This window comes from Plecotus auritus, assembly GCF_963455305.1.
Source record: "Plecotus auritus genome assembly, chromosome: 2".
NCBI classification, from domain to species: Eukaryota; Metazoa; Chordata; class Mammalia; order Chiroptera; family Vespertilionidae; genus Plecotus; species Plecotus auritus.
Window position 1 is genome coordinate 203,974,155 of NC_137771.1, and position 25,498 is coordinate 203,999,652.

At 39.1% G+C, this 25,498-nt stretch overlaps 1 protein-coding gene across 2 annotated transcripts in view; it reads right to left on the reverse strand.

The window, feature by feature from the left end:
• PPM1L (protein phosphatase, Mg2+/Mn2+ dependent 1L) overlaps positions 1–25,498 on the reverse strand; it is a 248,654-nt gene that overhangs the window by 160,791 nt on the left and 62,365 nt on the right. The window contains exon 1 of one of the 2 annotated variants that reach the window (XM_080655777.1): positions 15,570–15,736. The exons of the other annotated variant lie outside the window; for it this stretch is intronic. The gene's annotated coding sequence lies outside the window, so the exon portion shown is untranslated. Of the gene's footprint in view, positions 1–15,569; positions 15,737–25,498 lie in introns of those variants that run through there. 2 annotated transcript variants of the gene reach the window in all.

The following is a 25,498-nucleotide window of genomic DNA, read 5'->3' on the forward strand; positions in this document are numbered from 1 at the left end:
ATACCAATTGGCTCTGGCTCTTTCAAAATGAGGTCTCTAAATTTCAGGTAAACACAGGCAACAAAGGTAACTCTTCCCCAAGCCCCAGTCTTCATTTTTAAACTAACTGAACCACATAATGGGGTCAAGACATCTATCTGGTTTACAAATAGAAGACATTCCTAAGATCTGAAAGAAAGATCTTTTTAAATAATTTGGCACTACCTGCCTAGCATGCAAAAGGCCACCTGAAAGTTCAGTAAACCTTACTTTCTGGGTGTACACTAATGTGACACTGCGGTCAGTAACTAATGTATGCAGATTTGTAATGATAACATTACAAATGTTCCTGTAGGGAAGTCTAGGTATAGGAACAGAAAGGTTCATTATAGTTTGACATCACCTGCTCTCTTTTTTCTGAATATTAAGAAACTAGAGGCCAGGTGCATGAAATTCATGCACAGTGGGGGGGAGGGTGTGTCCCTCAGTCGAGCCTGCACCCTCTCCAATCTGGGACCCCTCGAGGGATGTCCGACTGACCGTTTAGGCTCGATCCTACCGAGATTGGGCCTAAACGGGCAGTTGGACATCCCTCTCACAATCCAGGACTGCTGGCTCCCAACTGCTCGCCTGCCTGCCTTCCTGATTGCCCCTAACTGCTTCTGCCTGCCAGCCTGATCACCCCCTAACCACTCCCCTGCCAGCCTGATTGATGCCTAACTTCTCCCCTGCCAGTCTGTTTGCCCCTAACTGCCCTCTCCTGCAGGCCTGGTCACCCCTAACTGCCCTCCCTACAGGCCTGGTCACCCCTAACTGCCCTCCCCTGCAGGCCTGGTCCCCCCCAACTGCTCTCCCCTGCAGGCCTGGGTCCCCCCCAACTGCCCTTCCCTGTAAGCCCGGGTCCTCCCCCAACTGCCCTTCCCTGCAGGCCCTGTCACCCCAACTTCCCTCCTCTGCTGGCCTGGTCACCCCTAACTGCCCTCCCCTGCAGGCTTGATCGCCCCCAACTGCCCTCCCTTGCAGGCCTGGTCATCCCAACTGCCCTCCCCTGCTGGCCTGATCGCCCACAACTGCCATCCTCTGCTGGCCATCTTGTGGTGGCCATCTTGTGTTCACATGGGGGCAGGATCTTTGACCACATGGGGCAGCCATCTTGTGTGTTGGAGTGATGGTCAATCTGCATATTACTCTTTTATTAGATAGGATAGAGGCCTGGTGCATGGGTGGGGGCCAACTGGTTTGCCCTGAAGCGTGTCCCGGATCAGGGTGGGGGTTCCCTTGGGGCGTGGGGCGGCCTGGGCGAGGGGCCTGTGGTGGTTTGCAGGCCAGCCACGCCCCCCAGTGACCCAAGCAGAGGCCCCGGTATCTGGGATTTATTTATCTTCTACAATTGAAACTTTGTAGCCTGGAGCGGAGCCAAGCCTTCTGCTTGCTCCGAGGTGGCAGCCATTTCTGTTGGGATTTATTTATCTTCTATAATTGAAACTTTGTAGCCTTAAGCGGAGGCCAAGGCAGGCCAGGGCTACAGAAGCTTTACTTCCTCCATCACCGGGGGCAACCCTAGCCTCCTGCTCTCTCCAGCTCCGTGGCTGCTGTCATTTTTGTTGGGATTTATTTATCTTGTATAGTTGAAACTTTGTAGCCTGAAGTGGAGGCCTGGGCCAGCCAGGGTGTGTGGAAAGCTTGGCTTCCTCCATCGCCGGGGAAACCCAAGCCTCCCTCCTGGCTCTCTCCGTGGCCACAGTCATCTTGGATTGGTTAATTTGCTTACTCACTCCTGATTGGCTGTTGGGTGTGGCTTGTGGGTGTAGCAGAGTGGTGGTTAATTTGCATATTACTCTTTTATTAGATAGGATAGTTTGGTTGGCATCTGTCAAAATGAATTAAATTGGAAACAAATTCAGTACAAACTATCTTTAGTTTCACAAATACAAATACTTTGTATCAAAATACTCTTGCTAACTTTCTCATAATGTATGCACCTTATGGATATTTCACTGACAGAATTTCAACCCCAAATAAATTATTTTCAATACCCTTTCAGCATAACCCAAATGTATCCCTTGTCACTTAATACTTTCCAACTATGTAAATGATGGTATAAAGGATTTTTAATAGTCTAATGGCTTTAATATTTTATGCTTATAGTTGACCAAGGTCAAGTATAAATAATACTGGAATTATCTTCCCTTTCATATTTTCTTTTTTTTCCCACTAGTGCAGTCTATAACATGAATAATTAAATCTAGGTTGATTATTGGGAAAAGCAAATGTTCATATTTTCATCTCTACCTAGATCTAATCAGAATTTTAGAAAGATTATGATGATATATTCTTAATGCAGGCAGGGTAAATTGAACTTTCTGAATCTTATAGACTAATATGAAAAGACAGAGTACTTGTAGTGGCCTAAATGATACCCCCCCAAAAAAAGATGCCCATGTCCTAATCCATAGAACCTATGAATATTACTTTATATGGCAAAAGATGTGATTAAGCTAATCTAGAGAAGAGAGATTTAGTGGGCCCTAAATGCAATCAGAGGGAGTTTTAGGAGGAGGAGACGAAGTTGGAGTGATGCAGTCACAAGCCAAGGAATGCCAGGTGCCACCAAGATGCTGGAAGAGGCAAGGAACAGGTAGTCCCCTAGAGCCTTTGTAGGCAGTACAGCCTTGCTACCACCTTGACTTCAGGCATCTGGCCCCCAGAACTGTGAGAGAATAAATTTCTATTGTTTTAAGCTGACAACTTTATGGTAATTTATAACAGCAGCCACAGGAAACTAATACAGGACTCTAAAGAATATCTGTTTTCAGTAAATTAGGGAAATAACATTGCTGTTGGTGAACCTCATATAAAATAAAGATACCATTGTATAAAAAAAATTCTACAATAAACTACCTGAAATACCTTTAGAGGTGAGTAACTGTCCACAGAATACATTTGGAAAGCACAATGTTAAAAGCACAGTGGCTGATTGACCGCAAGTGAAAGATTGGGGTCCTTCAATACAGTTTAACAGGATGAGCTGGGTTTTGCAGTATAAGGGTCTGACTTTTTGCATTTGGGTCATAAGCATCTTTGGATGAATTAGGTCAAGATAAAATTACCAGGTCCCTGTATCCTAATCAATGGATTATTCAACTGTAAGGATTTTATTTGAGTGGGGAAATAATAAGACAAGAATTGGGAAAACTCTCTCACTAGTATCCCTTTTCATTGAACTCTCCCTGTTAGTAATTAACATGCTTCATTAAAATAGAGTGCACTTTCAAAGAGTAAATATTTTCTGTAAAGGCTTTGGGGGAAGCGACCTGCACAAATACTCAATAAAACTCAGTTGCCCCAGCTGCCCTGATGTCCTGGATGCTCAGCTACCTCAGCTTTTCCAGCTTCTGATGTTGCCACAAATCTTCCTTCTTAAAATCATTTCTTAACAACAATTTCCTCCTGAGGAGGAATAATAGCCAGCATCTTTCCTTATGAAACACTTGTCATAAACATTAAATGCAGAGTTCAATACATCCCAACTAATCTTCATTTGCTCTGAAGATTAAAGCTGAATTTCACTTGATGATGCAGAAACTGATTGTCTATAAAAGAGACCGTAGGACCTTTTCTTCATCAGAGAGTTCTAATTATCTGTCCCCTAGGAGGGAAAAAATTGACATGATGTCAGAAACAACAATGAACTCATTTTCTATGACGAGCAAAACCGGGACTTACACTTGAAAAAGAATGGAAGGTCTTGGCTGAGACAAAACAGGCTCCATCCAGCAGGGCTCTCTCTACAGAACAAGGACAAAATGTGTCTTGGGTGCCTTTCTATCTTCCTCCTTCCTCCCTCCCTCATTCCTTCCCACTTCATGGCTTGCCTCTCTCCATTCCTCAAATGCCTGCTCGCTAGTTAACTAATGTTCCTACTAAGCACTTTACCAAAGACACCCTCTTTATAAAAAATCTTGTTCTCAAAATGTATCTCTTCTCTCATCAACAAATAGCCCAACAAGCTTTCTTCTTAAAGATGAAGTGTTTACGTCTTCCAGGAAGACGGAACTTCCTAAGAGGGATAAATCACCTCGAGTTGGAAAGCCCTGCAGGCCGCCACGGAACCTACTGGCCGAGCTCATTTACTTCCAAGAAAATAGACACTTGAATTGCTTATTGTCACATAGTTTGGCCTTAAGTTTGGACATAGACCTCAGCTTTTCAAAGAAAAAAATAGAGCCACTGCTTTGATACCTTTTTAACCCTAGACAATATACAGTCTATAAAAATATATCTACTTAAGTAAATACAGGTTAATCAAAAGCAGGTACTGTCTTTCATTTTATCAATATAAGCTCACATCTCATATGGGCATGGTTTGTGGCACTCCAGAACAATTACAAAAGTAACATCAAAGATCACGGATCACAAATCACCACAAAAAATGTAATAATAATAATAATAATAAAAGTTTGAAATATTGTGAATATTACCAAAGTGTGACACAGAGACATACAGTGAACAAATGGTGTTAATAGACTTGTTCAATGCAGGGTTGCCACAAACCTCTAATTTGTTAAAAAGGAAAGAAATATCTGAGAAGGGCAATAAAACAAGGTATGCCTACATTTGAAGTTGTATTTCTTACATTAAGCAATATCTTCAAATTAATATAAAGTATTGTTTCTTCCTAAAATGTTTATGTAAAATTGGTGCCATGTCCCACACACATAAACCCCTACCCACCTACCAGTTTCTATATATGTAAACTTGAACGAGTTTCATACATTAACATGACATTTTGTTATTGGTATTAAGGACATTTAAAGAGGGAAGCAGCGTGATGTGACTTGTTTTTAGGAATATAATTTTGTACCCATGATAGAAGATAAGATACTATCAGATTCAAAGTTTTAGATTTGTATGCTTTGCTTAAAAGCAATATTACATTAGCTTCTGTTTAAATTTTTGGTATATTTATTCCTCTCTTCCTACTATTGTTTTTTATCTCATATCATACTGGCCCTGTTATAATGAGTTTCTTCTGGTAAACCACCTCTAATCAATTTTAGAGTAAACTAAGCAAAATTAGCAAGAATAAATCATAAGGGACGGACAAATAAGCAACAGAATAAGATTCTAGTATTAATGCTAATGGTTGCACAACTTTGTGAATGTACTAAAAAAACACTAAATACTACACATTACATGGGTAAATTTTATGGTATAGGAATCATAAAAGTATATGCCAATAAAAAATCTTTTAAAAAAGAGCATAGCAAAAGCACTATGCACATTGTCAAAATATACTTTATAACTAACCAACTGATTTCACTGGTAACCCACATATGATGGACATAACAACTCTCAGTGATTCTGCTATTCTAGATAACAGGATATTTTTGTACTTTTAAAGACTTATCTGATATGCCACAATGATTTTTTAAAATACATCTTTCAAATTGAGCAACCTAAAGACACAAATTTCTAAAGGAACAATAAGGTATAAAGTATCTAATGCATGATTGCAAAACTTCACAGAAGATGGGAAATTTTAAAACAAATATAAAGTATCAGCAGGGATTTCCCAAGACAGAAATGCCAAACTTTCACAAAACAGAAGTTTGTCTTAAAGTAAAATAACTACAAAGAGAGAGACAACAAAACCACATAGAAAATTCATATTCTGTTAATGAGGTGTAACTTCGCCATACGTGCACCAACTGTTCACAAACAACCTAATAAAAGCCACGGATGAACAAAGTCCCAGACAATAAGACCTGAAATATGAAAAGCCAATACTTTTTTATTGTGGTTCATTACTCTAACTTGAAGACTTTAGGGCTTCTAAAAAATACATCTGCTTTCATTTTCAAGGAGAACTTCATTTTCTTTATTGGGAGGTATCTTATCAAATACTATTCTAGTCCTATGTCTGTTAAGTGGAATTATAAAGTATCTTTGTTACAAGAAATTGGTATTTCTGATTTTAATTTTCATATTTTTATTTTGACAAGAAGCATTATCTTCCTTTTTCAGGTAGAAAACCTGAGGTGGTAGACCAACTTCTTAGATTCTTGATACCTCTACTTCTTATTTTTCTTCTTTAAAGGCTAATAAGTGGAAAATTCCATCTCAGATATACTTTCTTCTCAGAAGGAAAGTCAGCTTAAAGTCTGACTACATATGGGATAGTTAAAATTTTAACCTAAAAATTTGATTTGAGTTCACAAATGGTACTGGCACAATGGACACATCTTTTACAAAAATAACTCAAATGGATCACAGACTTGAATGTAAAATGTAAAGTTTTAAAACTTTTAGAAAAAAGCATAAGTTCTGGGGATCTAATGTACAGTATGATGACTACAGACAACAATATTGTATTACTTGAAAGTTACTAAGACAGTAGATCTTAAATGTTATCACTAACAAAAAATTGTAATTATGTGAGGTGATGGAGGTGTTAACAAACCTTCTTGTGCTAATCATTTTCCAATACATATGTGTATCAAATCTTTATATTGTACAAATTAAACTTATACAAGGTTATATGTTAATTATATCTCAATAAAGCTGAAAAAAATAATTTTACACCATTGGTAAAAATTAATTCAAAATGGGCCATAGACCTAAATGTAAGAGTTAAAACTATAAAACTCTTTAAAAAAAGGATTGGAGTAAATTTGTGACCTGGGGTCAGGTAATGAATTCTTAGAAACAACAACAAAAGCACCTAAGATACAAAACAAAAAACAAAAAAAGATAAATCAGACTTCATTGAAATGAAAAACCTTTGTGCTGCAAATGATACCACCAAGAAAGTGAAAACACAAGTCAAGAACGGTAGAAAATATTTGCAAATCATATATCTGGTAAGAGATTTATAGCCAGCATATATAAGGGACTCTTACAACTCAACAATAAAAAGATAACACTTTTTCAATGGTCAAAGAATTCAAATAGACATTTCTCCAAAGAAGATGTACCATATTCTCTTCATGTGCTTATTGGAGATATATTTCTTTATTTACATTAGAAAAATGCTACTTAAAACCGCAATGAAATAGCACAAGTTATCAGATTAGTATAGTAAAAAAATTAAGTGATAACAATTCTGGCAAGGACACGAGGTACAAGTACGTAGAGAAATTGGATTACTAATACTTTGCTTGTGGGAATGTAAAATGCTGCAGGCACTCTGGAAAAGAGCATGGTTGTTTCTTATAAAACTAAACATGCATTTCTCATATGACCTAGCAATTGCACTCTTGGGCATTTATCCCAGAGAAAAGAAAACGAATTCCCACACAAAAACTTGTACATAAATGGTTATAGCAGCTTTATATGTATTAGTCAAAAACCGAAAACAATCCAAATATTCTTCCAATGGCTGAATTGTTCAAGTATTCTATCCACTCCACAGAATACTACTCCACATAAAAGGAATGAACCACTGATACATACAACAACTTGGATGTATCTCAAGGGAATTATGCTGACTGAAAGAAGACAATCTCAAAAGCTTACATACACAATTATTTTAAAAACTGCAAGTAATAAAAAAAAGCATGCATATCAGATTTCTGTATTTTCATAAACTTTCTGTGATGTAGGGAAGGTATCTAATGCCTAGAATATTAACTGTTCTTTGTCCTCTGCGGAAAATGACTAAGACAATGGTTCCTAGCCCTGGATGTTTACAACAAAAAAAAAAAAGGCAACATATCGCAAGATTCCATTTATATAATATTCTTAAAAGGACAAAGCTAGTGAGCAGATCAGTGGTTGCCAGGAGTTAGGACAGGGGTTTGGGAGAGAGGTCGCTATGGCTAAAAAAGGATAACTAAAGGAGTCTTGTGTTGATGGATCTATTCTGTATCTCAAATGTGGTCACATGAATCTATACATGTGATAAAATTGTACAGAATTCTACACACACACATACACTTATAAATGAATGCATATGGAACTGCTGAAATATGAATAAGCACTGTGGATTATGGTTGTGAAAAGTACTATAGTTATGTAAGATGTTACTCATGGGAAAAAATGAATATCACTGTACTAGTATTATTTCTTAACTATTAAATCTGCAATTAACTCAAAATTTAAAAAAAAATTAAATATAGTTTAAAGACCTAAATAGATGATGAACAGAAAAAAAAACAAACAAAAAACAGATAGGAGTTTTTACAATAGTAGGTTGGGTACGCAAAAGGCTATTATCAGATACGTGATCATTGTTTTTATACATTTGATGTTACTGTGACTGTGGTACATATTTCACTAACTGTGACCCTCAGAATTCTAGAGGTGCTGACCAATACAATTATCTGTGACTACAAACGAGAAACTGGCACAAAGTCTATGTCAGTTGAGGCTGTGAGATGAGATTCTTGAGGAGATCAGATCCCAAATTCTAAGACCTCATTACTATAAAGACAAATAATGTAATACTAGACTGAATGATAAAATCTTACCCTCCCTAACTGGAAAGTCAAATGAATTATAATAAATTAAAAACTGAAGGTAAAATGTTCTACATTAAGAGTATCAGTGAAATGCAAGCACATTTATAGGATATTTAAGATTAGTATTTGTCCATGAGAAGAAAAACATTATTGGTTTTGTTTCCATGAGGACACTGGCCTAAGTCACAGGAATATGTTGAATGCTTTGGTAGAAACTGTTGGTTATTCATCAAAATCCAATCTTCTCCTCTTCCATTGTAATGGCCACCCAGGAAAGAGACTACATTTCCCAGCATCCATTGCACCCAGGTATGGCCATGTGATTAAGATTTGGCCAATGAGATGGAAATGTGTCACATGGTAATTTCTTGCCACTTTCCTTAAAAAACTACTCTGAACCCTAAGGTTTTTGTTTGATTTTCCTTTCTCCTAGCTCTAGATCTTAGGCTCTGAACACAACCACATCTTCTAGGTTGTGGGAAAGGAAATAAAGAAAAAAGAGTAGCAGAACTAGGAAGAGATTAATTAAATTAAACACAACAAATACCACCACCAGCAATAATAACAGCTACTCTTTCACTGAGTGCCTGGAACATGCCTAGCATTGTGCTAAATTATTTATTTTAATCTTCATAAAAACCCTGTAAGGTAAGTTTTTTTTTTTTCTATTTGTTTCTGACTTTTTTTCCATTCTTTCTTTAAAAATGTATTTATTGATTAAGGTATTACATATGTATCCTTATCCCCCATTGCCCCCCCCACACCCCCTTCCCCACTCATGCCCTCAACCCCCTGGTGTCTGTGTCCATTGGTTAGGCTTATATGCATGCATCAAAGTCCTTTGGTTGATCTCTCCCCCTTAGCCCCACCGATCCCTACCTTCCCTGTGAGGTTTGATGGTCTGATCGATGCTTCTCTGTCTCTGGATCTGTTTTTGTTCATCAGTTTATGTTGTTCATTATATTCCACAAATGAGTGAGATCATGTGATATTTATCTTTCTCTGACTGGCTCATTTAGCATAATGCTCTCCAGTTCCATTCATGCTGTTGCAAATGGTAAGAACTTGTTTTTTACTGCAGCATAGTATTCCATTGTGTAGATTTACCACCGCTTTTTAATCCACTCCTCTGCTGATGGGCACTTAGGCTGTTTCCAAATCTTAGCTATTGTAAAATGTGCTGCTATGAACATAGGGGTGCATATATCCTTTCTGATTGGTGTTTCTAGTTTCTTGGGATTTATTCCTAGAAGTGGGATCACTGGGTCAAATGGGAGTTCCATTTTTAGTTTTTTGAGGAAACTCCATACTGTTCTCCACAGTGGCTGCACCAGTCTGCATTCCCACCAGCAGTGCACGAGGGTTCCTTTTTCTCTGCATCCTTGCCAACACTTATTTGTTGATTTGTTGATGATAGCCATTCTGACAGGTGTGAGATGGTACCGAATTGTCATTTTGATTTGCATCTCTCGGATGATTAGTGACTTTGAGCATGTTTTCATATGTCTCTTGGCCTTCCTTCTGTCTTCTTTTGAAAAGTACCTATTTAGGTCCACTGCCCATTTTTTGATTGGGTTGCTTATCTTCCTTTTGTTAAGTTTTATGAGTTCCCTGTAAATGTTGAAGATTAAACCCTTATTGGTGATAACATTTGCAAATATGTTCTCCCATGCAGTGGGCTTTCTTGTTGTTTTGTTGATGGTTTCTTTTGCTTTGCAAAAGCTTTTTATTTTGATGTAGTCCCCATTGTTTATTTTCTCTTTAGTTTCCATTGCCCTAGGAGTGGTATTGATGAAGAAATTGCTTCAGTATACGTCTGAGATTTTGCTGCCTGTGGACTCCTCTAGTATTTTTATGGTTTCCCGTCTTATGTTTAAGTCCTTTATCCATTTTGAGTTTATTTTTGTGTATGGTGTAAGCTGGTGGTCTAATTTCATTTATTTGCATGTATCTAGCCAATTTTCCCAACACCATTTATTGAAGAGACTCTCTTGACTCCATTTTATGTTCATGCTTCCTTTATCAAATATTAATTGAGCATAGTGGTTTGGGTTGATTTCTTGGTTCTCTATTCTATTCCATTGATCTATATGTGTGTTCTTGTGCCAGTATGAGGCTGTTTTGAGAGCAGTGGCTTTGTAATGCAGCTTGAAATCTGGTATTGAGATCCCACCTACTTTGTTCTTCTTTCTCAGGATTGCTGCAGCTATTCAGCGTCTTTTTTTTTGTTCCAGATGAATTTTTGGAAAGTTCATTCTAGATCTGTGAAATATGCTGTTGGAGTGCATTGAATCTATAGATTGCTTTGGGTAGTATGGACATTTTGATGATGTTGATTCTACCAATCCATGAATATGGTATGTTCTTCCACCTGTTTATGTCTTCCTCTATCTCTTTTTTCAGTGTCTTGTAGTTTTCCACATATAGGTCTTTTACCTCCTAAGTTAAGTTTATTCCTAGGTATCTTAATTTTTTTGGTGCTATGGTAAATGGGATTGCTTTTTTTAGTCTCTCTTTCTGTAAGTTCACTATTGGTGTATAGAAATGCCATAGATTTCTTGGCGTTAATTTTGTATCCTGCTTCATTGCCAAATTCATTTATTAAGTCTAATAATTTTTTTTAATATATTTTATTGATTTTTTTACAGAGAGGAAGGGAGAGGGATAGAGAGTTAGAAACATCAATGGGAGAGAAACATGGATCAGCTGCCTCCTGCACACCTCCCACTGGGGATGTGCCCGCAACCAAGGTACATGCCCTTGACCAGAATCGAACCTGGGACCTTTCAGTCCGCAGGCTGACGCTCTATCCACTGAGCCAAACCGGTTTCGGCTAAGTCTAATAATTTTTTATGGAGTCTTTAGGGTTTTCTATGTACAGTATCACGTCATCTGCGAATAAGGAGAGTTTTACTTCTTTTCCAATTTGGATGCCTTTTATTTCTTCTAATCGCAATGCTAGTACTTCCAGTACTGTGTTGAACAGGAGTGATGAGAGAGGGCATCCCTGTCTTGTTTCTGTTTTTAGGGGAAATGGTTTTAGTTTTCGTCCATTGAGTATAATGTTGGCTGGGGGTTTGTCATATATGGCTTTTATTATGTTGAGGTATGATCCTTCTGTTCCCACCTTGTTGAGAGTTTTTATCAAGAAAGGGTGTTGGATTTTGTCAAATGGTTTTTCTGCATCAATTGATATGACTATGTATATCTCAGTTTGTTTATGTGATGTATCACGTTTATTGATTTGCAGATATTGTACCATACTTGCATCCCCGGGATAAATCCTAATTGGTCATGGTGTATGATCTTTCTGATGTACTGCTGGATCCGATTTGCTAGAATTTTGTTGAGGATTTTGGCATCTATGTTCATGAGAGATATTGGCCTGTAATTCTCTTTCATTGTGTTGTCTTTATCTGGTTTTGATATTAGGGTGATGCTGGCTTCATAGAATGAGCTTGGAAGTGTTCCTTCCTCTTGAATTTTTTTGAATAGTCTGAGGAGGATAGGTTTTAGTTCTTCCTTGAATGTTTGGTAAAACTCCCCTGTGAAGCCGTCTGGCCCTGGGCTTTTGTTTGCTGGAAGCTTTTTGATGACTGCTTCAATTTCTTCCATAGTTATCGGCCTATTGAAATTTTTAGATTCTTCCTGATTTAGTTTTGGAAGGTGGTATTTTTCTAGGAATATGTCCATTTCCTCCAGGTTGTCTAGTTTGTTGGAATAGAGTTGTTCATAGTATTTTTTAACAATCTTTTGTATTTCTGTGGGGTCTGTTGTTATTTCGCCTCTTTCATTTCTGACTTTATTTGGGTCCTCTCTCTTTGCTTCTTGGTAAGCTTGGCTAGAAGTTCATCAATCTTGTTTATCCTTTCAAAGAACCAGCTCTTGGTTTTGTTGATCTTTTGTATTGTTTTTTTTTGTTTCTATGTCATTTATTTCTGCTCTGATCTTCATTATCTCCTTCCTTCTGCTCACTCTGGGCTTTTCTTGTTACTCTCTTTCTAATTCTTTAAATTGTAGAGTTAGATGATTTTATACCATTTTTTCTTGTTTTTTGAGGTAGGCTTGTAGAGCTATAAACTTCCCTCTCAGGACTGCTTTGATTGTGTCCCATTGATTTTGGATTGTTGTGTTTTTATTGTCATTAGTTTTCAGGATGTTTTTAATTTCTTCTTTGATCTCTTTGATAACCCAATCATTTTTTAATAGCATGCTATTCAGCTTCCAAGTGTTTGAATTTTTTGGATTGTTTTTATTGTAATTTATTTCTAATATTATGCCATTGTGGTCTGAGAAGATGCTTGATATGATTTCAATCTTCTTGAATTTGGGGAGACTTTGCCTGTGACCCAATATGTAGTCTATTTTTGAAAATGTCCCATGTGCACATGAGAAGAACATATATTCCGCAGCTTTGGGGTGAAATGTTCTGAAGATGTCAATTAAGTTAATTTGCTCTAGTTAGTCATTTAGGATTGCTATTTCTTTACTGATTGTCTAGAGGATTTATCCAGTGATGTCAGTGGTGTATTAAAGCCCCCTACTATGATTGTCTTGTTGTCGATCTCTCCCTTGATATCTTTCAGGAGTTTATTTTATGTATTTGGGTGCTCCTGCATTGAGTGCATATATGTTTCTCAGGGTTATATATATATGGAGAAAACACTACAGAAAAAACAGATAAACCAAAAAAATGCAAACACCAAACACCCAGCAAAGAGGGTGGGGGCAGGAATCTGTAGAGGGTGAGCTTATATACAGAAAATAAGGTTAAGAATTGGATGGATATGAGGAGGACCTCAGTTCAGTATAGAGGAAGTAGAAAGGGGATGAGTGGGTAAGAAGGAAGAGAACAAGAAGAAAATAATAATAATAATAAATTTACAAAAAAAATTGATTTAAAAATGGTATAAAAATAGCAAATAAAATAAAATGAGGGAAAAATAATGCGAAAAGGAATAGAAAATAAAGCACATACAAAAAAAGGAAAATAAAGAAAAAAGTTAACAAAATAATAATAATAAAATAAAATGAAAATGAAAAAGTGAAGTGTCATTCCTTTGGCTGGCTTAAGATCCCAGTCTTCTGTACTGTCTGCAGTTTCTCAGGTTCCTGTTGCTAGGACTGAAGGCCTCTCTTTAGGCCAGTCCCTGTGGACTCTCAGGGACTATTCCGATTTTTTTTTAATCCTTTGTACCATTCAGGGTGTATTCTGGGTGTGGCTGTATTGGTTGCCTGGAGACTGGAGGGAGGGGCTATCTCTTCTGGAGAAAATGGCTGCCCAGGTCCTGGGCTCTGGTATGAATCAGCTCCAGACTCGTTGCCACTTCTCCTGGACCCACTCCTCTCCCCAGCCTCTTCACAGACTCCACAAGTTCACACCTTCTCCTGCACCTCAGCCACGGGTGAGGGTCCATATCCAGAAGGTCCTATGAACTAGGTTCAGTGAAGAAAAGCACAGGACACAGAGAGGGGAAAGACTGCGCCTCTGCGAGCTCCTCTCCTGCCGGCACTGCGCAGTCTGGTCAGCCCTTCAGGCTGCCCGCTCTGGGCTCAGTCTTTCGTGACTGTGGACCCAGATCTAGAATCCACTGCCACCAGCAGTCCTGCGGACCTCCTTTCCACAGTCAGACACTGTGCCTGTCCCAAGGGACGCGGCTCAGGTCCGTGCAGTTTCCCTCTGACCCTCTGGGCTCAGAGATCTGGCAGATCTCTCCTGCCCAGATCCTTGATTTTACCTTTCTCCAGGGGTCCTCTGCCCATCCCGGCTGCAAACTGTCTCACCAGCTGAGTCTCCTTCGCCAATGCGGGGTGGATGTTATTCGTTTCAGCTGCTCATTCTATCTGCTCCAGGACAAGGCTCGGGACATGTCCATCTATTCCGCCGCCATTTTCTTAATTCTCCATTTTTAATGATGAAAAACTGAGGCTCAGATTAGGTAAGGGTCTGGAATCTGAAGAAACATATTCCTTAACCCCCCTTTTTGCCCAGAAACACTCTCTACTGCTTCTACTCTATATCTCAGCAGGTCTCAAAAAGTCTCTAGGCTGAGACACCCTTAAAAGCCTATTTGTGTTTTTACCCATACTCTGTCACTATGTGTCTCAGAATAATTCCATTTACATAGAGAGAAAATTCCACCCATGGAACTCGAAAAATGACAAATAGTCATAGTCACACACTCAGGTCACTCAGGTAGTAAGTGGCAGAGGAAAGGTTTGAAATCAAGTTTTTCTGGCTCTATGATCTACTTCCCTATACTCCTGCCACTAATATAATCTAAAATTACACATTAATTTTAGATGTTTAAAAGTCTTCTATCAATGTCTCACACTTCAAAAAAATTAAATTCCATTTCAATAATTAGTGAGATACAGAATAGGAAGGCCAAGAGTAAAAAAAAAAAATTTTTTTTTTTTAAGAATTATTACCTAATAGTTGGAGAAATTCCTTTATAACTTTTTAAGCACAGTGGAAACTACTCTGGAAAAAAAAATGGAGTAAAGAGGATTCTAAATAGTCTTGGCTCTGAGTTATATTCCTTTTAAGTCTGAAAAAGCCAGACAAATATTTAGGCAGAGAAGAAAAATACATATACTTTTAGTTAAATGGTGAGTGAGAAGTAGGCCACATCTCATTTTTCTGTCCCAAAGTGCTTAATTTAGAATCGGATTTTAAAAACAATCCTCCACAGGCCAGGTTTGGCCCTTCCAATTGGCACCTGGACATCCAACTCTTGTGACAATCTGGAACAACCTAAAATAGCTTTGGGTATTCAAACCATCTTGCAGTAGGAAAGGTCAGGTTTGAATTAATGTATTTTAAGACTGAGAAATGGTTTTATACAAGCCTTAAAAGAGAACAGGAAAAGTAAAGGGAAGAATGAAAAATAAGGAGCTGACCCTACATCCCCATCAGAAGTGAAGACAGCGCTTGCTCACAGTTCTTTTCACAGTCTTCCATCCTAAGGGGCTATGTGCCACTTCTGCTCTAACTATAAAGCCATTTCTTGCATTTTCCACTTATTCTTGTCCAAGAAGCTTCACTGTTTAGCCATTTTCCACATAATAAAGTCCAAATTCCTTTGCCTGGCATTCAAAGTGTTTTTCAATTTAAATTCAACTTACCTCTCCAGCTTTATTTCCCAAAAGTATTCTCCTTCATGAGTTCTCTATTAGGGCCAAACAGGTCTACTCGTTATGGAAAAGGCAGGCATATTCCAGCCTAGCAGCCTTTGGTAATGCCACCAGCATCCCTTCCAACCTTCTCCACTTGGCTAAATCCTTCCCACCTCCAGGGACTAGCTCCAGTTCCAGGGCCCCACCCCCAACTACCACAGTATGCACAAAAATCTCTCCCCTTACAAAATCCTTTCCCAGTTATGTAATAGTATAAACTATTCATTTGAGACTCACCATAAGCACTCTCATACCAATATTTATTTCTCTTATTTCTATGCCTTAACCCTTCACATAGATCTTAAGTTCCCTGAAGAGAAGGGCTTCAGTCTTCTTTATCCCTATATTTTCCATAACACCTAACCAAGAGCAAATTAATGTTACATGAGTTTCAGCTAATAGGATTTTTAAGCATTCATGCAAGGTTGCCAAGCAAATTGCTATCTGTAAGCCAAAGGGAGGACTATACATCACTGGAAATTTTCAGTATTTCATTGTTTCCACATTTCACAATATGAGACAATAGTTTCTTTAATCCCCTCAATCAAAATAAAACTAGAGAAGTCCTGATGTGTTATCAAGCCAGGAAAGTGTAACTACTGAAGACAAAGCTATTTGCACCTGCTGAAAAAGCAGCAATAAGTTTAATCTCAGCAAGTAGGTTTCTCTGCTTGACTCCACATAAAATATAAGTGTGCTGCACCCTGCAGTCTATGCAAGAAAAGAATTATAAGAAAGCCTATTCAAAGACTAATCAATGTTTGGGCAGAAAATAATTGTCCTGCTGTTTTAAAAATGCTAATCAATTTCCCTCTCATTGTTGTCATTACACACTAAGAATTCACAATTGAGTTGAACCTAAAATCACCATTTCATATTTGGAACTAGAGTTCTGCATTCATTTTCCTTATCCTAGAATCAGAATAACGTGAGTGTCTATAAAACCATATTAGTCTATAATCTGATCTTTGGATCCTCTGAAAATAACCTCTATAAAGATAGTTAACCATGTACATTGGGTCCTACCTGTGAGAATATGGTTGAGTTCTGGAATAGGTCTTAATAGGCAACCTCCCAAGCTCCTTTCTAAGAAGCAAGCTACCAGGGGAAAAACAAACAAACAAAACAAAACAAAAAACAGATGAAGTCTTGGACTCTGGGAATTCTAGGCTGACCTACAACATGTAGATCCAAATTTCCAAGACCAGATAGCCAAACTTCATTTTGGCCCGGGTCCATGCTGGGACAATTCCAGGTTCAAATGACTAGTAAGCAAATGGTCATACCAGGTTTTTCTATGGATTCCAGAACACTCGGGTAGATCTTAGGGAACACAGTGAAAACTGGTATTCAACAAAAATTCCCAACAGCTTCAGCAAGATGGCGGCGTAGGTAAACACCTAAACTGCTGCCTCGCACAACCATTTCAAAACTACAACTAAAAGACAAAACATCTATCACCTAGAACCACGGGAAAGCTGGCTGAGTGGAAGTTCTACAACTAGAAGGAAAGAGCAAACAGCACTGAGGGGTGCACAAGCGCTGAAAAGCTGAGGTACAGAGGCGCACGAATTGGGCTGGCTACGGGTGACTGGGAGCGCTGCTTTTTTCAACCTGAAGGGAGACAAGCTCCCGATTACTCCGAACTCCAGTTTCTGGGGAGACGCAGGGGACCCAAACTCCTACGGGGAGAAGCTGGACTGTCTGCCGTGGGGTCGGAAAGTGAGGGTGGCTTGCTTGCAGGGCTGCGAGCAGGAATAATTGTTTACTGTGCTGGGGCCTGGGACGGGGGACACGGTTGGAGATGGAGAGCCAGCTTACTGGCAGCCATCGCTGTTTGCCATGCCCTAGCCTAGTCATGCCCTGAGACCCCGCCCTGCACAATCTACAAACCCACCCAAGCTCCAAGCAGTGGCTTTAGCATATGAATGACCTGCCCTAGCGCAGCTTAACCTAGCAAACTTGCAGCCCAGACCAGACAGCTCCAAAACCTCCAAACCCCAAGCAAAGAGGAGAAAACTGTAGTTCTCGCTGTAGCGCCTGCTGGGTAGCCTCAGACAGTAGCTGACCTGCACCCCATTGGAGATCCAGAAGCCAGTGTACCTAGTGGTCAGTGTGAGACACCAGATTTCAACTCCTCACATCCATAAGTGACACACTCAAGAGGCAGACTCAGTGAGCGCCAAAGCCCCACTGAAACAAGTCCTGCACCATAAGCGTGTCTCCAGCACAGCAGTTCTTCCATTATAGACACAGCGGGTCCTCACAGCCAATTGGCCTAGAGGTCAATTCCTCCCAGTGTACCAACAGCAATCAAGGCTTAACTACACCAAGACTTTGCACTCAACCCTCAAAGGGGTGTACCAAAGGCGTCCACTTCAGGTGATTGGGGAGGCTGAGCTACTGGCCCCTAGAGGTCACATACCACACAAAGCCACTCCAACACAAGGAAGCAGCAAAATGCGGAGACAAAGAAACATGTCACGAATGAAAGAAATGGAGGAAAGCAAACTACTGGACGACATAGAGTTCAGAACCACATTTATAAGGTTACTCAAGAATCTTCTAAAAACCGCTGAGGAACTTAGTGAGACCTTTAAGGATCTTAATGAGAATGCCAAAAAAATGGAAAAGGACCAGTCAGAAATTAAGCATACACTGTCTGAAATAAAGAATATACAGAAACTCAACTGTAGCTCACCGTACCCCAAGAATCAAACCAAAGATCTGAAATATGAGGAAACAAAAAACACCCAACCAGAAAAACAAAAACAAAAAAAATACAAAAATATGAAGATAGTGTAAGGAGCCTCTGGGACAACTTTAAGCGTACCAACATCCGAATTTTTGGGGTGCCAGAAGAAGAGAGAGAGCAAAATATTGAAAACCTATTAGAAGAAATAATGACAGAAAACTTTCCCCACCTGGTGAAAGAAATAGACTTACAAGTTCAGGAAGCGCACAGAACCCCATAAAGAGGAATCCAAAGGGGACCACACCAAGACACATCATAATTAAAATGCCAAGGGCAAAAGACAAAGAGAGAATCTTGAAAGCAGCAAGAGAAAAACGGTTAGTTATCTATAAGGGAGCACCCATACGTCTGTCAGCTGATTTCTCGGCAGAAACTATGCAGGCCAGAAGGGAGTGGCAAGAAATATTCAAAGTGATGAACAGTAAGAACCTCCAACCAAGATTACTCTAGCCAGCAAAGCTATCATTCAGAGTTGAAGGTCAGATAAAGAGCTTCACAGACAAGAAAAAGCTAAAGGAGTTCATCACCACCAAACCAGGATTACATGAAATGCTGAAGGGTGTTCTTTAAGAAGAGGAAGAAGAAGAAAAAGGTAAAGATAAAAATTATGAACAACAAAATGACATCAAATACATACCTACCAACAAGTGAATCTAAAAATCAAGTGAATAAAAAATCTGAAGAACAGAATGGACTGGTGAATATAATAGAATCAGGGACATAGAAAGGGAGTGGACTGACAATTCTCATGGGGAAGGGGGTGTGAGGGGTGTGGGAAGAGATTGGACAAAAATCTTACACCTATGGATGAAGACAGTGGTGGTGGGGGGTAAGGGCATGGGGTGGGGTGGGGAATCAGGTGGAGGGGGGCTATGGGGGAAAAAAAGAGGAACACCTGTAATAATCTGAACAATAAAGATTTATTTAAAAAATTAATTAATTAATTAATTAAAAAATAAAAAAAGAAAAAAAAAAGAAGTACAGCTTCAGACTATAAATCTTATTTGTTGTATTTAAGACATTGTAAAGTATATGATTATCTAACCACTATGCTGTACACCTGAAACTAATACAAAATAATAATGAATGTAAACTGTAATTGAAAAAAAGCAAATTTAAAAAAGCAATTCTAAAAAGGTCTTAAATAATTAAAAAAAAAAATTCCCCAAACTGACACACATCTCTACCCCCAAGGAGAATTCCAGAAATACCTCAATTTCAGTGCATTCTTAGGACTATGCTTTAAAAATATCCATGGGCTTTTCCAAAGGTGTCGCCAAAGGAAACATTGTAAAGGTGCCAGTAACAAATGAAGTCTGGAAACACTACTTAAACATGTGTTTCTACTGGAGATCACCCATTAGAAGATGAAATGTTCTGGAAAAAGGTTCTCTTAAAGAGAATTCAATTTACCTTCACCTAAACCAGCATTTCCCAAGCTTATCTGAAATCCTATTAATACTTCCATGGGGCTATCCCTCTGCACCTCATGATTTTTATGCACTGTATATCTCATCTCTATTACTAAAGGAAGTCAGATAGGCAGGCGTACGTTCCAGGGATAGTTTTGGTGTCACTTAGGGGAAGTCCTCCCAAGGGCCTCCCCAAAGTGGCATTCACTACTTTGATAAATTTGCCATAGGATAGGGTCTGGCCCCAAGCTGTGCAAGTTCAAAACTGAGTTTGTCAGCACACCAGAGATTCCAAATTTCACTCGCAGATTCCTAGTAGCCACCGTCATAGGTACAACACCAGGATGTCAATTTATCAAATTAACATTAGCAATAAGCAGTCACAGAAACACCTATATTCTATCCTGACAACCTAACCACTGCCTCCCTCTGGTAGATACACTTGGAAAGCCAAAATGTTTCAAGAAGGTGAGCACAGACCAGCCAGTGTGGCTCAGTGGTTGAGCGTCAACCCAGGCATCAAGAGATCACAAGTTTGATTCCCAGTCAGGGCACATGCCTGGGTTGCAGGCTCAATCCACAGTAGGGGGCATGCAGAAGGCAGCCGGTCAATGTTGATGTTTTTCTCTCATCCATGTTTCTATCTCTCTCTCCCTCTCGCTTCCTCTCTCTCAAATCAATAAACTGATATTTTTTTTAAAAAGAGAAGGTGAGCACACAATTGGTGTGTGTGTGGGGGTGGGGTGGATAATTGCATTATTAACAGCATCAGACTAAGAAGGCCTGGTGTGACCATCTCACTATACCTTCTTTTAACAATAAACCATAACATTAGTAAGTAAAAGATTGGCCTGGGGATGTAAGAAGCTTTTACTCCTCCTTAATCTTTAGCAGCCCTAAAACATCTCTGTCCATTCCTGGAGGTGGGCAGTTGCTGTCTTTTCCATTTTATCTGAAGTATTGGAAAAAAAATTACTATAAAGCTGGGTTATTTTTTACAATCCATATCATACAGTCTAAGTAAAAACAGTGATTTAGTTAGGCAAACACAGCTTCAAATCAGGTTCCCCCAAAATCTCTCTTTTAAGCCCTAAGCCCCTCCAGATAGAAAATCTGGAGCTCCTTCTGTATCATAATCCTTAACATCCATTGTCAACTCTTGCCTCTACTCCATCTCTTGCTAGTGCTGTCCTCCTCAAAGATATTAAAATTAGGGACATTGCTATGGCTTCTTCCCATGAAACAGTAACTTGGTCACTTCCAATATTTACCTTTAGAAAATAAGGTTTTTTTAAATGTTTTTCTTAAGAACTGAAAAGAATTTAATTATTTAGTCCACAGGTTTTATTTAGTCCACATAGTATTTTTTTTTATTATCACCACCAAAAAAATTCCAGATTTGCAGTTCCTCCTATATATAATGAGCAAATATAATGAATGACATAATGAAATCAACCTGTGAGCCCACCGTTACTAAAATTTTTAAATGTGCTTAAGTAAAATAAAGTAAGTAAACTTAATAATAAATACTAATGATATAAGAGTAGGGGTGATGCCCACGCCAGTTTGGCTCAGTGGATAGAGCAACAGGCCTGCAGACCAAAGGGTTCCAGGTTCGATTACGGTCAAGGGCACGGACCTTGGTTGCAGGCTCCTCCCCAACCTGGGCCCTGGTGGGGACTCATGGAGGAGGCAACCAATTAATGTGTTTCTCTCACATTGATGTTTCTATCTGTCTTTCCCTCTCTCTTCCATTCTCCCTAAAAATCAATGGGAAAATATCCTCTGGTGAGAATTAAGAAAAAATAAAAATACAAAAGAGTAGGTGTGACAACCAGAAAGGAAAAAATGTCAATAATTTAATGTAGAAAATGCTGCTTTAGAATGTAGGGCAAGAGAACTCTGACTCTTAAGGTAAAAATAAGCTTTCATGTCTTCTTCCTCCAGCAGAGCTAACGTCTCTTTAGGAAGAGAAGTGGAATACCAATTTGCATTTACAGAACATTATTTAGGGCTGTCATAATACTTAACAAATGAAATTTATAAAAATCCACTGAGAGGTCAAAAGGAAACCAACCAGTCTAAAGAACCTAAAATGCTTGGAAGGTACATGGTAATAACCAGGAGTATTTGGTTGACTAAAGCTTGCTGACTCAAGGACTACATTCAGAAAGCACAGGTGTTCAACCTCCATGAGGCGAATCTACTATGCACATACAAGGCAGGTGCTACAGGGAGCGAGATGGAGGAGGAGAGCGGAAGACAGGGATGACACTGGAGTTCCGTTGTTGGCCCTGCCACAGGTGAATCATGTGACTTTAAGCGCTATGGACTAAATGTTTGTGTTCCCACTGAAAATTCATATGTTGTAGCCATACTCTCAAATGTAATGGTATTTGGAAGTGAAAACTTTGGGAGGTAATCAGTTTTAGAAGAAGTCATGAGGGTTGGGCCCATGTAATGGGATTAGTGCCCTTAAAAGATGAGAGGAGACCAGAGCTTTCTCTCTCTCTCTACCATATGAGGATATAAGAAAGTCCTCACTGGACACCAAATATGCTGCTGACACCTTAATATTGGACTTCCCAACCTCCACAACTGTGAGAAATATGTATTTGTTGTTTAGGGCACCCAGTCAATGGTATCTAGTTACAGAACAGTCCAAATGGACTAAGACTCATTTAGCTTCTCTGTATCTGTGAATCACAAATACCAAAATTTTAGAGTTGAAAAACTCAATCTAGCCCCTATATTTTACAAATTATGAAAATTAAATTAAATGACTTGTTCAAAGGCATATACTTTCTTGCTAAAGAGCTACAAAATTAATACTAGAGCAGAAGGCTCCTGAGTCCCCTGGCCAGCATCCCATGTCTCTCTTAGCCATCTCCTTTGCCTGAAATGCCCTTTTACACCACCCCTTCAGTTTCTCTTTAAACTCTATCATATCTCAAGGACCAGTTCAGTGACATCTCTGAGAAGGGTTGCCTGTCCTGAGCTCCCCTATCCCACCAGGCAGAGTTCTGGCTGTTCTTCTCCATCCCCATAATTCACAGCAGTGTATCCATTCCGAGCGTAAAACACTTCACCATATTATACTCTGGATGGTTAACTTTGCATCCCTTTCCTCAATACATTGTGCACTCTTTGAATAAAATAAAGCCTTACTCATCTTTATATCTTTAATATTCACAAAGCCTACTGCATAGAAGGTATTCAGTAAATAAATATAGATTAATTTACACTTGATTTATAATGAAAATACCATATTCCAAACTATTCAACATATGAATTAGTTACTATCATTAACTACATAACAGGGTATGTAGTTAATTTCCCAGGTGGAGTTCACTAAGAGTTGAGGAGAGGCTGCCAACATTGGCCTGGATTTAATCTTTAATCTTCACAACAACCTGTAAGTAGGTACTATTATATCCATTTCACTGATGACGAAACCAAACCTCAGAGAGTTTAAGTCTCATTAACATAGGTGGTAAATAGGATGAAGCTGGGACTCAAATCTAGATTTCTCATACCTCTACTCATTGCTTCACACAGATCCCAAACTTCTCACAAACAGCCTGTCTAACCCTAGAAGGTGGCCTAACAGATTAGAGGACAAAACAAACAAACAAACAAACAAAAAACTCCCGGCCTGGCTGGTGTGGCTCAGTGGGCATCATCCCATGCACCGAAAGGTTGTCGGTTCGATTCCCAATCAGGGCACATGCTTGGGTTAGGGGCTCAGTCCCCAGTAGGGGGTGTGCAGGAGGCAGCTGATCAGTTTCAATGTTTCTCTCTTTCTCCCCTCTTCCTTCTTCTCTTTTTTCTCCCCCGCTTCCTTCTTCTCTCTCTTTCTCCCCCTCTTCCTTCTTCTCTCTCTTTCTTTAAAAATCCATTTAAAAAAAAAAAAAAACTAAATCAGTTCCCATGAACTAGTGACTCAGAGGCCGTAGCCACCTGCCTCTCATCCTTTCTGCACCAGTCTTTGTGTAACAGGGGTCATGCTAGCTGGCTTAGATTAACTTGGAATATAGTTATCTGAAACAGAGTGTCTTACTTATATGATTTTGAGCTGTTTAAACTTAATTCCACTCAAATTAGATCATGATACTGGGGCATCATGAAGGATTGCTGACAAAAAATAAAATACATATAAACAAACCTCTATTTCTCATCAACCCATATTTGAATCATACCTAATATTCTTCCTCCAACTCATTACTAATTTTTATTACAAAGTTAATTAAGACCACACATAGATTGGTTCTTAATCATGTGGCCACTAATGAAAACCTAAGTTCTCCCTGACCTGGCAACATATGAAACATGTTTGAACAAATGCATTCCAATGCATCCAATATTAAACCCTTTTGGGTGCTGGCCATCACTGGTACTGCTCAACTGAATTCCCCCAACACCTAACATAGCTCCTGACATGGAACAGGAATTTAGAATATGTTTTGATTTATAATCTCTGCTAAAGTGGGTACTTAGAAAGCTCCTTTAAATAGTTCTTAAGTATTAAGTTTATTACAGCTATAAAGTCATGCATGCTTACAAGTAACAGAAATAGGCTATTTTTGACCTATTTAAAATAGTTTGAAATTGCATGAGAAAATATTATTATATCAAGATTCACAAGAAAAAAAGTTCTGAGTGCAATTTTTAGGTCTTCATTTTCCCCACTGCAGAATATACAACTATAGACAGGACAGGATCTGACCTATCAATCTCATGTGGATCTCAAGATCAAAAAATTCAGCAACAGCCCAGCCAGTGTGGCTCAGTGGCTGGGTATTGACTCATGAACCCGGAGGTCACAGTTCGATTCCTGGTCAGGGCACATGCCCGGGTTGCGGGCTCCATCCCAAGTGGGGCGTGCAGGAGGCAGCAGATCAATGATCCTCTCTCATCATTTTTCTCTCTCTCTCTCTCCCCCTCCCTACCTCTCACTGAAATCAATAAAAACACTTTTTAAAAATTTTAGCAATAAGTGGAAAGACCTCAGAGTCTTAATTTTCAGAGCAACAAAAATGATGGTTCAACTTATTCTATGTGAATCCAAATTTCTCCAATCCACTTAGAAAACTAAATACTTAACTTTTAGGGTTGGGTGGCAATCCTATGAAATATTCTCAATCCCAAGAAAAATAAAGTTTATAAGTGACTCCTCTTCATGGCTTTGTTCTACCTCAACTTACATATCCATAGGAAAATGTATATGGTTTTTCTTTCGGGTCTAGTGCTACAGTGTAGTTTAAAGCTTGGGGTCAATCCCTCCTTGGGAAGGACACTGGGGAAAATGAGCTAATCTATGCAAAGCACAGGCCCACACTGGCTCAGAGTTGACATTCAATAAGTAGCAATAATGAAATGACCAAAAAAAAAAAAAAGAGCATGAGAATGATGATGATAACAAAAGAAAAATCCTTAAGTTTCGTTTTAAATTAAGCTAAAAAACCATTGCACCCGAAGAAATGCCTATGCAGAGAGCAAGGTCAGCTCACAAAGCCAAGGTTCCTCATGCCGGGCTTTTGAAATCCCTTCTTGTTTTCTCAACTGCCCTAAGGACTTCAGCCCTGTTTATGTGATAGGCCAATCCACTTGAATTTCCCAGGGCTGAGAAGCAGTTGCCAGGCGGCCCCTTTGCAGGTTGAGGTGTAGTGTGTGAAGGACACCCTGATGTGTTAAGAAACAGGCCAGGAGTG